Here is a 13,488-nt window from a genome sequence, read left to right on the forward strand (position 1 = left end):
AAGCAGTCTCTGTGCCCAGAGATACAGAGATTTTTTCCCTTTTTTTTTTTTTTTTTGTTATTTTTTGGGGTTGTGTTTTTTGTTTACAGTCCTACAGTTTCAGACATCCAGAGCTCTTTGAGATAATGGAGAGGAAACCCTGCAGATACAGTGACAGAAATGGCAATTACTGTAACACCAGGGCTTAGATGTCTACATCAATCACATCACGCTCAGGCAGCGAGATCTGCGGACTTTGAAAAGATGCCCCAGAGGAGGGAATCTCTGCGAATGAAAGGGTTAGCTCCAGCACCCCAGATAGGACCGTAACCTTCCAACTTCTTCACAAGGTGACAGATTTTGTGCCAGTGGAACTGGAGGCGGGGAAACACTGGCCAGTGGAATATAGAGCAAATTGTGTATGATGTGATGTGAGAAAGACATGAGCTTTCGTTGGAAGAAATAAATGAAAATTCAGAGAGTACTTCTCAGGCTGGAACAGAAAACTCTCTCATGAGGCTCCGAAGGTAGTTCTGGGAAGTTCACCTAAACAAAATTGTTCTACCAAAACTGGGGGTGGGGATTCATTAACGTGAAAAATATCCGCAAGTTCTCTGGTTTCCCCAGGTGACATACATAGGACAGACAAAAATAAATTTATATTTTAATTCATATAGGGGAATTGCTACTAAGCACCTTTTGTTTCTAAACATGATTTAGTAATGACTAGTAGTTTGGGAAGCAGATGGTTCTTGCCTGTTGGTCCGAGCACCTTTGGGGAATTGTGCATTCCAGGATAGGAATAATAATAAACCCACATTGTCTTTAATCTTTACTAACAAATTTTCATTGCTTATTTTTAAAATGGTATTCGGAAATGATGAATCTCACAAGCTCAGTGATACCATTAAAAGTAGAGAGAGCAACCTTTTTAATTCATTTGCAGATTCAGCCACTTGTTTCCAGGTGGATTTCAGGAAGCATCTCTGTTCTCGGTGAACTCCGCTTGGACTTCTCCGTTTTCTCCGACGTCCCTGTGGGAGAAGGCAAGCATGGGTAAGGTTGGAGATGGGGATGGATAGGCATCGCTCTTCAAGAACTGCAATTCTGTTGTCAAAAGTGCTGGCTTTGTACTTTCATGGAGAGACAGGAGTTGTAACTGAGCTGGGCACAGCACGATACCCAAAGTCAGCATGTATCAGTCCTTCTGTATAATAGTGCTCAATAATTTTAGCCTTGAAGTATGTTTTCTTCTTCCAGCTGTCTTTTAACTCACTGCTTGCAAAGCTATGTCAGAGCATGTGCTGGTGTTTCCTTCTTGGGAGGTACAATTTCTGAAGCCTTTCCCACTTTTGTTCTAGAAGCTTTGAGGGGAAAAAAATAGAAAGTCTCCTTCTGATAACTGTGTGTAATTTGTGTTAATTTGCAGTTACTGCCTCAATAATTCATTTGACAAGCTCAGCCTTTACTGTGGCAGAGGATACATCTCAGAAACACGAGTGTGTCCATATGCTTACATGTGAATCTGACACACTGCAATGTTCCCGCTATTAACTTTACTGTTGGGTAATGGAAGCTGGTACCCTTTAATGCGGTGCATCTGACTTTGACTACTATCAAAAATTTAAGGTGGCAGTAAATAATGAAGTAGCTTTGTTTACTCTCCAGCTCCAAAGAACAAACAAGGCGAGGGTGGGAAGAGGGGAAAACAAGAACATTAATTTTTAAGCTATTTCTTTTCTTGCTCAGCCTGGAGGAGGTGAAGGAGAAATCCGAAGAGCTCAACCGAGAAATGATGCTTCTGCAAACTTCTCCTGTGCTGTGGTCCTGCACAGTGCTCTGGTGATGATCGGGGCACTTGTGTGTGCTCACCCAGCCTGCAGCAGGACTCTCACAAGTACTCATTCATGGCCCTTTAGAGGGGAAAACAGTCTTCATTTCCAGGACATCTGTCATGCTCTTTTTCAGAGCAGGACATAAAGCCAAGTTCAACCTACTCTGAGCTGGTATAGGAAAAAGAGACTGCAAATTAGACCTTGTCCCAGGAGTGAAAAACTGAAACTTTTTGGGGATTTTCCTGTTTTCCATGCCCTGATGCTTGCAAGTAAGAAAACCCAGTGACTCCTGTCCCTCCAGAGTTCTGCCTCAGCTGCTGCTTAAAGAGTATACCTATGGCATTGATTTTCATTGGGTTTGTTTCTCCTTAGACCGCTTTTGAATTTGAGACTGTACAAATAATATAAATAGCAAATAGGGACATTATAAACTGATTATAAAGTCCTAGGGCAGCCTCAAGGAGAAAAAGCTTTTTTTCATTATGAATCTGTAATTTGAAATAATGCATTTGGTCAATATTGGCTGCTTTTTCAAATACTGACGAAGGATGCTGACTAGATACAAGCCAACGCTGTTGCTATTCGTCTGGATCCCTGACCACCTGATGGCTGGTCACAGTGAGATGGGTCATAGCTGATGATGTCCAGAGCAGGGATTTAGCATGTGGGACAGGGAACCCAAATTATTCTGGTGGTGTGGTGGGAGAAAGAAGGCTTCAGAGGTAGGGCTGGAGTGTGCTAATTGCTTCCACGTGGCCGTACAGCTTCCAGACCCAAGCTGGCCTCGCTCAACTCTTCTGCAAGGGTCCCCTTGGTGCTTCCAGCGATGAGATTGACACAGGCAAAGGGCACAAGCTGCCATGTGGAAATGTCCTGAATCTGCTTTCTGCCACCAGAGCGGTCAAAAGAAGAGCAAGCAAATATAAAAAACTGGATCTGGTCCATGCGAATGCCGTGAAGAACGACTGAAGCGGTTCTTTGCTGTTTAGCAGAAAAAGTGGGTTTTTTGTGCGATGTGCAGCGGCGGCAGTTTGGATGGATGGCTCTGTGCACCGAGGATGCTCGCTGATGCAGCAGCCTGCTGTGCTCCATCAGGACAGTGCTGGAGCGGCACCCGTGTGCAATCCAGAGCGGTATCTTCCTTTGTGTGGGTACAGCAGCCTGCAAAATTTGGGCTTTTATCCTGTTTTAAAAGTTAATTCAGCTGTGCAAGAAAACAGGACTTTTAAAGAAGAAACAAATAGAGTGAATCAGCTGTGGGAACAATAATGAGTTTCATATTCTGCAAAGATCGAAGATGGAGAGACACTTAAAAAGCATTAGGTATCTGAACATTCCAGGTATTTAAAGGTGATGCAGCTGTAGTTCAGTTTGGAGAGAGTCTCATTTCTTTGTAACCAGAACATCAATTCCCATTTGAAGCACATTGTCCGGACTATAAATAAGTTTGCCACTCAGGAAATTTTACATAAGCTGCTGTTTGTATTGCTAGGTGAGCTCCACACTGCTGCTCTGTAGTCAGAGGCTCCCGTTTCACTTTGTACAGGCTGCTGTCCGCATTTCCTTCTGCCCAGTGCCTCTACAAATTGCTTTCACTGTAAATCAAAGAGAAATTTGAGCAAGGATTTTTTTCTTTCTCTATTTACAGCTTTAGAGTTTGTGGCCCTCTCTGGACTTCGCACTTGCAAAGTCTTTTTAGCGAAGAATGCAGAGGTACTTGTCTGTAGCAACAGGGAGCTGCCCATGACATATATGTATTTATATATGCGTATGTGTATATATACACGTAAGCTGATCTCTTGTCACTGGATACCAGGGAGAAGACTCATAGGATTGGTTCAAAGCTGTGCCAGGAGAGGCTTAGACTGGACATTAGGAAACATTTCTTTACCGGGAGGGTGGTCAAGCACTGCAACAGGCTTCCTAGAGAGGCGGTTGATGCCCCAAGCCTGTCAGCGTTTAAAAGGCATTTGGACACTGCCCTTAACAACATGCTTTAACTTTTTGGTCAGCCCTGAATTGGTCAGGCAGTTGGACTAGATGATCGTTGTAGGTCCCTTCAAACTAAAATAGTCTATTCTATATATTCCCTCTCTCATCACTAAGAATAAAGATGAGGTGTATTACGATGACCCTAAGCTCTAAAAATGGCCATTCCTAATTTCTGTAGTTACTTGGTCTTTATCGTTATTTCTATACGCTCTGATCCGAGGTTGGTAGAAATTAGTTAAGTCTTTAGATTATTTCTGCAAGATTTGAACGCTTCCTATTCTAAAGAGGTGAGGAGATGCTCTCCTAAGGGGCTAGAGGACAACCATTGAATATATGGACCGGCACAGCAGAGCTGAGAAGCTGCAGTTACGGGAACACAGGGTGTGATGCAGAGGGTCACGCTGCTGTTTTGGATGGGGAAGAGGGGAGGCCAATGGTCATACGCTTAAACAGAAAAGTAGGTTTCAGTGCTGAGCTTGAGTCTCCATCTGTAGACATGCTTCTCCCAGTCTGCCAGAGGTTGAGTGCATCAATTAGACAACATTTAATTAGCAGTTGGAAGTGCATGACTGAGAGAGGCTCTGGGAAAAATCTTGTCGGATGAAAGCCATTCCCTTTTTCTTCTCTGGAGTGGTTTATGGGTCCCTGAATCCTGATTCCTTTAGTTTCTTCCCTGGCAGTGCTGTGTGTGAGCACTGCTTTGTGATGCTGCAAAATAGGGGTAGTTTTATGGATTAAAATGGGTCAATAAAAATTTATACTGGCTTAGTGGATGGACCAGAGCTTTTCACTTCATTTTTACAGATATTTAACCCAGGGAAAGCACAGAGCAGGGGGCTATGCATTTGAGCTTCAGGGAGAGGAGAAAATGTTGCCTACCAGTTCAACAGGTATCCTGATTTTGTTTGGAGAAAAGTTGCCAGTTCAACAGGTAATTTTTCTCCAAATGTAAAAATACCTTTTTAATTGCGACCAATCTAGCATGATTGCTTTTATTTTAGAGCATCATGATGATGAATCATGCTGAGAAAATTGGCTCAAATAAACTGTCCCTACCTATGCAAATAAAAGACGGAAAAATTTGATCTATTCTGAACATGTGGTGTTCAGGCAGGAGGGAAAAACTTCCAGAGATACTGAGGCTCAAGGCTAAGATTAGTGTTCATCATCTGCACTTATTAGTGCTTTTTAAATTTTACTTCACATGCAAAAGGTGCTGGAGAGTTTCACCTTTTAAAATGAATCCACAGTGCTGTAAATACAGTCATCCCTGTTGAGCACTGAGTAAGGTCTAGAATAACTTCTGAATATTGTGCAATTGTCCTGGTCTTGTTTAACTGTTGATAATATGCATGGGAGAATTACTGGAGACAAATACTTCTTGGAGTTTTAGTCTATGGTGATTTACTCTTGAAGGTTTTAATATTGTGGGAGTGTGTTTGTAAGGTTTAAAACCATTTTGGGAAATTTAATCACAATGTATTGACGCAAATTTTTTAAATTTTATTTTTTAGCAGAAAGGGTTTTCAAGGATTTTGCAGACTTTTGTTCTTGTTTCTATGATGCTCGTGGCCATAAAGGTTTTGCGATGAAGTAAAAGCAGTTTTTCCTGACTTGAGATAAAGATGACCATTTCCAGGAACTCCTGCTTGTGTCCCAGACCCCATCTCCATGTGAGCAAACAGCTCCAGACTGTGCTCTCTCTCATCTTTGGTAGGAGTGCTCACAACATTTTAGTAAAGGGGGAAAAGCTGCAGAGATTCCTGACAAGGCTTTAGTGAGGACAAAGGGGAGTGCCCTGGTTTCAGCTGTGTTTGAATCGGACCATGAGAAAAAGATCTTTAAGAATACAGGTTTTTTCATAAAGTATAGATGTTTTATAAGCGTTACGCTATGAAGCCAGTACCTTAAAAAAATCAGAAGTGTGTCTGTGTGTATTATGAAGAAGGAGGTGTGTTGCTGCCGTTGGGTTTGCACACAACTTCTCCGAAGAGGGACGGAGCCGTCGACGGTGCCCGGTGCTTTCCCAGGAGCGGACAAGTGAGGAAGAGCTAAAGCAACGCCAGCTCACGCGTGGAGGAGGACAAGAGGCCTCTAACTTTGCCTGGCAAAGGAAGGCGAGAGCTTTCAGATGAGAACATGACCTTTGTGGCCCCCCTGATGTGAGATGTGCTGGGCAGGGATGCGGCGGAGGGCATTTCTCTGCCTGGGAGCTGCTGTGCATCCTGCCCAGCCCCCTTGCAATCAGCAGGGAACCGCTTTCCGAGGGCTTGTGTGCAGCTGTATCCCTTTTTTTTTTTTTTTTTTTTTTTTTTCCTCTTGTGTTAGCATCTGAAGTACTGCTGTTGTGCAAACAGTATACATAATTTTTTTCCTGGTACCCCCTGTGAACGCAGCGAGGCTCTTAACCTATTTCTGCATCGCAACTTGCTGTTTCAGTCCGCTGAGAGGTGAATGTGCTCCCAGGCACACATATCCTTTCTCCTTCCTTCCAGTCAACAGTGGTTTAATGTCGAACTAGATTATGGAATTTAAGAAGAAAACTGTTACAGAATGATCATCAGAAAAATTAAAGTATAATTGGAAGTGAAAGATTGGCGTTAAAAACTTCAAGATAATTAATTATCGTTGCATAAGCACACAGAAATGGCTGTATGTACAACTTTTTAAATCATTTTATCTAAACTGTATCATTAATATTAGAAATATTTGGCTAGGAGACAGCAAAATTGCTGTATTTAGTATGAAGCTAATGAGTTAGTCAGGCTACTATTACACCTAGAAAAAAATTCTCAGTAGATGACAAATTATTGGTGTTAAAGAGAGCGGGTACTTTTTATAATTATTTTTCCTTGCACAATGCAGGAGAGTCTAGAGGTTCGTAATAGATTTTTATAACAATAAAGAGAAAATTTGAATCCTTACCAGTAATCAAATAATACTGCCATATAGTAACGTGATAAATGAGGTCTGAAAGAAGAGCTATCATTCTGAGCCAGCAGTCCCATGAAAGATTAGATTAAAATAGCTTAGATAGAAAACACAAGAAAAAGTCATGACTGTGGATGGATGAAAAAGGATGAGTAAGAGTTACCCGGTAAATGAAAGGAGGAGAAATAGGAAACAGGATGAATGGCAAAGAACAAAAAGTAAAAGGCCAAGAACCAGCTGGATTCTGTATTAGACTCACGCAGCAGCAGTATTACCTGTCCAGGAGCTTGGAGGGGGAGAATGAATAGTGTCGGTCTCTGACAACTTAACAAGTTGTCGCAGGTCTCTCGAGAAATATGGATGCGGTTGGGATATTTGGGTCCGTAAAGAGTCAGAATAAATATGTAAATCCGAGTACCAAAGCATGCCATTTAACTGTGCTCCCTTTCCCAGAGATGGTGGCCATGGTTTAGCATTTTGGAGATGTTTGGAGTTTGAAAACTTTGGCTGCAATGTATTGAATGCAAAGCTTGTGCTTATGAGATTACATAGATTTTTGCTTAATATTCCTTTCCATCCTTTCCTTTTTTCTGCTTTTTCATATTATTTTGCCTCCTCCAGTAGGGAAACTAGTGGTAATACAGTGAGAAGTGGTAAGAGCCTTTAATCTTCTCGGCTTGTGTGATGTTTCTCCCCGCGCTCCGAGGCTCTAGAATAGGGTGTCCTTGGGCTGTTTGCAAACTATACGTGCTATAGGATTATCTATCCCAGCAGCAGGGATTCCTGTAGAAGGCCAGATTAGCTGCGGGTTAAACAGGCTGTGCTACCTCCTCAGTAGCAATAGCTCGGGGCTGGTGGGACTGAATAGTTATCTTTGCAGGGTGGCACATCTCGAGGCAGGGAGCTGTGTTCCTTGAGTTTTGTGCCGAAAGAGAAGTGTCAGGGCAATTAGGTGGCCGGGATCTATCGTTAAAATATCTGGGCTGATGGATGCTGTGCTTTCAGAGGGATAGAGCTGTTTGGATATACGTGGGACTCGCTCCTTTATTTTGTTTACCCAAATGGGTGAAGATTTTGCTGTCCCTAAGAGAATGGAGGTAGCCGAATCCAAACTGCGTCTGCATTTGAGAAGGGGTCGTGAAGACAAACGTGGAGTTTGCTGGTTTAGTTCCACTTCAGAGTTTGTGTGTTCCTCTCAGCTCTCTGTCAGAGTTGCTCGCTTTCAATTTATGCCTCAAAGACATAGAATAGCTGTGTGCGGGCGGAAAAGCCTGGCTAGACAATTGTGTGCATGTGTGACTAAACGGCATGAGAGGCACTGAAATAAATGATTTTTTAATTTGACGTGCTTATTGTTTGAAATCTGAGAATCATTTTCCTCTTTATTCAGTGGTGAGGGTTTTTTCCTTTCTTTTCAGAGACCAAACAAATTAAGAGCTGTAACAAATATTGAAGGGTTAGAATTCATAAGACAGTTCATAGAAGTAGCTCTCTGACTTTATAAATCATATTGTCCGTTTGAAAGATTTTGCTCTAATGACTTGAAATAAATTGGAGTCTGAGGTATTTTTCAAGGACCGTTTCTCTGTGAACAACAAAATAGCTGTACAAAATACTGCTGCATTCTGCAGCAGTTAAATGTACAAAGAGGAGAACAATTGATCGAGAACCCCAAATGCATGATGCCCTCCTTCGAATCAATGAAGGAATTGCTGAAGACACCATAACTTAACTACAAGTGGGTATATTGCCATTCCAGAAAAGGTGTTTTATGCAGATTGAATTATTTCAGTGACGCCCTTTTCTTACAACTGACTTAGCCAGCTCTTGTGTACATCAGCATCATTCATTTGAATTGATGGCAGCACCCAGCAGCTCCAGCTGGAGAAGAGGCAACTGCGTCATGGATGCAGCGATAGCACGTGCAGTCGCTGCCCATCAAAACGCTGAATAACACCATAGTGTGACAGATGACTGAAAGTACCTGAGGATTTGTTGAACGCCGTACCTATCCCAGTGATAGTTTTTCTGCCTGTGAAGCTCATGTGCTGTTAAGGGCGGGAAAAAAAATAGCTAAGGTTAATAACCATAAGATTTGCTGCCGGGGATAAGGCTGTTCACAGCTCCGCAGTGTCATGCTTCCCGATCACACAGTTTTTGTTTCAGAGAATGAAGCATAAATAAAATCAGCAGTCCTGGTTTTTGCAGCCACCTATGTGCTATGAGTTGAGACTTGTTGCGAATATGGCATTTTAGTGTTCCCTGATCCATATTCACCTCTGTTAAGACATAGTTTATTAACACTGCTTGCTAGTCAGTCTGTGCGTGTTGTGCAAGCGCGTGTCTGTGCATGTGCGTTTCCTTCTGTCATCTTCAAGGCAAATGCTCTCAGTGCAATCCTTGCAAATGCATTGGAATAGCATTTCAGATACATTTGTCATCAGGGATTAAAGTCTGTGCTATCCATTAATGCAGACATACCCTTGATCCAACGCTTTGTTTCTGCCATAAAGCTGTAAGTGTAGTGATCAACTCCATTTGCTCCTGATGTGTAGTTTTTGAGTTAAATGATACAGTAAGGAAAAAAAAAAAAGCAAATTGTTTTAAAATGTACTCTAAGAGCAGACACAGAAAATACTTGATCAAAACCAGTTTGAAGCCGCACAATAAGTGAACAAAAGGATAGATGGGATTGGCTTTTGAGAAAAGCAACAAATGGGTTAATGCTATTCATATACTGTTTTCTTACTTTTTTTTTTTTTCTTACAGAGGAGGCATGTGCACATTACAGTTACTTAGCCGTAACGAGGAGCTATACCACAACCTTGATTTTGCCAAGTTGGGGATGAGCACATAAGGTAAGAGAAGGCCATAAAGAAACTTGCTCTAAGTCTCCTGACTTAGACACGGTCATGGTCTGTGTATCCAGCCAGCTCAGTGCTCAGGTAAAACAAAGCCTCCCAAAGGTGCCTGCTTTTCCATTTTTGTGGTGGTTGGGGTCTTTTGGGGTTTGGTGTGGGGTTTGTTGTTTGTTTTTTTGTTGTTGTTATTTTTGTTTTTCCTGCTCCCATCACACCCAGACCGCAGAGTACATGTCCACACTGCTGGTGCTTTTTCTCGCTGAGTAGAACAACAAAGTGGTCTCTATATTAGAAAGATGGTCTCCAATGTTGTTGTGTTATGGATGTTATGATCTCTCTAGCAGGGGAAAACCACCATCCGATGCCTGGAGAGTGCCAGGGCACCAAGGAGCATGGTGCCCAGCCACTCTCCAGGCTGGGCTGGTCAGCCTCTGGCCACCTGGACCCAAGGCTTCACCTTCTTGGGAGGCTCAGCGCAGTCCCATTAGCATGCTTTAATCTCAACCTCACCGATATGTTTTCTGAATACTGCTCCTCTGTCTACACACCTGCAGAAATGCAATCTCCTGGCCCCTGTGCTTCAGACCTTGGGACTGCTGATGGTCCTTCCCTTGCAATGGCAGAGCACTGCCTGCGTGTGTGGCTCCAGCCTGGTGGGCACCTCTGTTCTAATTTGAGTTCACCCCTTTAAAGACACAGACTAATCATGAAAGCAAAAATTTAGGGGTTAAGAAAACTGCTGTATGTGTATTTTGCTAGTGGCATTCAGGACAAAACAATTGTACGTGCTCTGAGCATCTGGGAATGCTTCAGAGAAGAGCTACGTAGGGATCTGGTATCTTTTCCCTACTGCATGTGACTTTTTCAAAACGCGGCATTTTTCTCACATTTGCTTACCTTCAGTCTTCAAACCAGGCTGCTGCTTCTGCTAGGTCTCTGTAGCCTCTCCAGTGAAACAATTGCTTCTGTAATATGTCCCTTCACATGTTTCCACAGCAAAGAATAAGCACCTTTTCTTACACTGATTCACTGATGAGTTATCTCCTCTCAGGAATTAATACTTGAGAGTACAGTTTGTGGTACATAGCAACCTATTCTTTGTCGTGAAGAACTGTGTGTGAATAGAGCATTGTCAAGATTTAATTGCAGCCTATTCTTAGGCCTGCCTCAACAGTTCTTGGGCTTTAGATTGAAGATGGAGGTAAGAGGTCCTACACGTGGATCGGGACAATCCCAAGCGTAAGTACAGGCTCGGCAATGAGTGGATTGAGAGCAGCCCAGAGGAGAAGGACTTGGGGGTGTTGGTAGACAAGAAGCTCAACAAGACTCAGCAATGCGCATTTGTAGCCCAGAAAGCCAACCGTATCCAGGGCTGCATCAAAAGCAGCGTGACCAGCAGGTCGAGGGAGGGGATTTTCCCCCTCTACTCCGCTCTCGTGAGACCCCACCTGCAGTACTGCATCCAGCTCTGGGGCCTCCAACATGAGAAGGACATGGACCTGTTGGAGCAGGTCCAGAGGAGGGCCACGAAGATGATCGGAGGGCTGGAGCACCTCTCCTATGAGGACAGGCTGAGAGAGTTGGGGTTGTTCAGCCTGGAGAAGAAAAGACTCCGGGGAGACCTTACAGCAGCCTGCCAGTACCTAAAGGGGGCCTGCAGGAAAGATGGGGAGGGACTTTTTACAAGGGCAGGTAGTGATAGGACAAGGGGTAATGGCTTTAAACTGGAAGAGGGTAGATTTAGAGTAGATGTAAGGAAGAAGTTCTTCCCTGTGAGGGTGGTGAGACACTGGGACAGGTTGTCCAGAGGAGTTGTGGCTGCCCCATCCCTGGCAGTGTTCCAGGCCAGGTTGGATGGGGCTTTGAGCAACCTGGTCGTGGCTGCCCCATCCCTGGCAGTGTTCCAGGCCAGGTTGGATGGGGCTTTGAGCAACCTGGTCTGGTGGAAGGTGTCCCTGCCCATGGCAGGGGGGTTGGGACTGGGTGATCTTTAAGGTTCCTTCCAACCCAAACCGTTCTATGATAATTCTAAAAGGGCATTAGGGAAGACAGGCAAACCAAGTCTACACAGGCAAAGAGGAGAATGCTCAGTAACCCTTAGAAAGAAGAAGCTCTATCCAGTGAGATTTTTTTTTTTTTTTTAAGGTTCTTTCAGCACCATTGATAACGAATTAGTTTTTTATGTAGGTTGCAACTTAGCTCTTATGGACATCAAAATTAGGAAACTAGATCAAAATAGATCTTAAATATAGTTTGCTTAACAGCTTTTTAGGTTTTTTCCCACTGTTGTTTGTACTTCCAGTTTGGTTTTTTTGGCTGGCTGCTTCTTTGCTTATCTAATTTCATGATGAATCAGTGCTTTGGGCCACCGCGATGGAAGTAAACAAATGTATTGACCAAGCAGTTCTGTGTACACTACTCCCCCGAATTTTTTTTTGCAAGCCATATGGAAGGAAATCCCATGTTGAGAAAGAGATATCCATAAGCAAGGGGAGGCTATAAAGTAAACTAAACTGATGATCATGATTTGGCCAAGAGTCTGTGTTTGGGTCTGTCAGTGTTTCACTTGATTGTAACGGGGTGGAAGGAAGTTCAGATAAAAAAATACTGTATTTGAGCCTATTAATTAACAGGAAATGATGCCCTGTAGCTTAATGGCTAGTGTGAGGTGGAGCTGAGTGACAACCTAACAGTAGCCAATTAGGTCAACCAGCAGGCTTTTCATTTACTTGTTTTAGGCAACCTTTAAAAGAGGTTGGGGATGAAGATACTTATAGAGATTGCTGCAGGTGGAAGCTGTAATTTGGGGCAATGCAAGAACATAGTAGAACTGAATGCTATCAACAAAATTGTCACTACTAAGGAGGGGTTTGACACTTGACTGAAACAGGGTGCTGCACAAGTAATAAACCGGAGGAAAAAACATTTAGGATGGATTATACAGATGGTCCTGGAAAATGTGGAGAAACAGATAAGCCTGGAAGGAAGGAGAAGACTGAGGGAGGGAGGAGGAATAGAAAAGTAGGTGAGGAGAGAATTGAGGTTATCGCAGTGATAACCATTAAAACAGGACTGTTTGCCAAGACCTCCCACTGTAAGACAGCAAAGAGAGAGTTTTCTGGACCAGGAGATGTTGTTCTTGCGTACCTCTATATAGCACTACCTACCACTGCACAGTAGGGTTAAAGAAGTGCCCATCGGGGGCCTAAAAGTAGCCAACGTGGAACCACCACGGTTTTGCACACTTATTGTCATCACTATAACTGAGAAAGAACCCTAACAACTAAATTTAAAAAGAAAAAAGTGCCTAATTTTAGCTCTCACTCTGAGATCAATGTGGGACAGAATAAACCCAGCATCTTTAGGAGAGCCTGAGGCTTTTTCAGCGCATGAAGAATGCCTGATGCACATTTTGAAATTCAGCAGATAATGTTTTTCCACTGCTGTTATCACTCTAAAGATAAGTCAGCTCCTCCCTATCTTTTTCTTGATGTTAGTTCTGATAAGTATGCATTTCTTTTTATAACCTAAAGCAACTTTCAGAAGCGCTGGTCTTTTTTTAATTTATATATTTTCAACCACGTAACAGAACAGTCACAATCCCAGCGGACTGCACGCATTCATGGAGTACTGCATCTACATCTACTACATACAGAACCTACTCAATCAATAACCCAAGAAGGGATGGTGAGTTTTCTGTACATATTTTGTGCTCTAGTCATTAAGAACACTTAATATGTAATTTATTGCAGCTGCTAGTTAAAATTAACCACCTTCAGAATGGATGAAGCAATTGTTCAGAGGAAGATGTCCTTGCACAGGATAAAATTGCTGTCTTGCAAAGAGGGAAGAGAGAACTGTGTGAATTTTAAATGGATGTATTTTTTGGA

At 42.9% G+C, this 13,488-nt stretch overlaps 1 long non-coding RNA gene across 1 annotated transcript; it reads left to right on the forward strand.

Annotated features, from left to right (window-relative positions):
* Nucleotides 1–3,052: 3,052 nt before the first annotated feature.
* Nucleotides 3,053–13,273, forward strand: LOC115347547. Its single transcript, XR_003925527.2, has 3 exons — nt 3,053–3,137; nt 9,507–9,595; nt 13,188–13,273. It is a non-coding gene; the product is annotated as an uncharacterized LOC115347547 (long non-coding RNA).
* The last annotated feature ends 215 nt before the right edge of the window (nt 13,274–13,488 follow it).

The sequence above is a fragment of the Aquila chrysaetos genome, chromosome 10, assembly GCF_900496995.4.
Source record: "Aquila chrysaetos chrysaetos chromosome 10, bAquChr1.4, whole genome shotgun sequence".
NCBI classification, from domain to species: Eukaryota; Metazoa; Chordata; class Aves; order Accipitriformes; family Accipitridae; genus Aquila; species Aquila chrysaetos.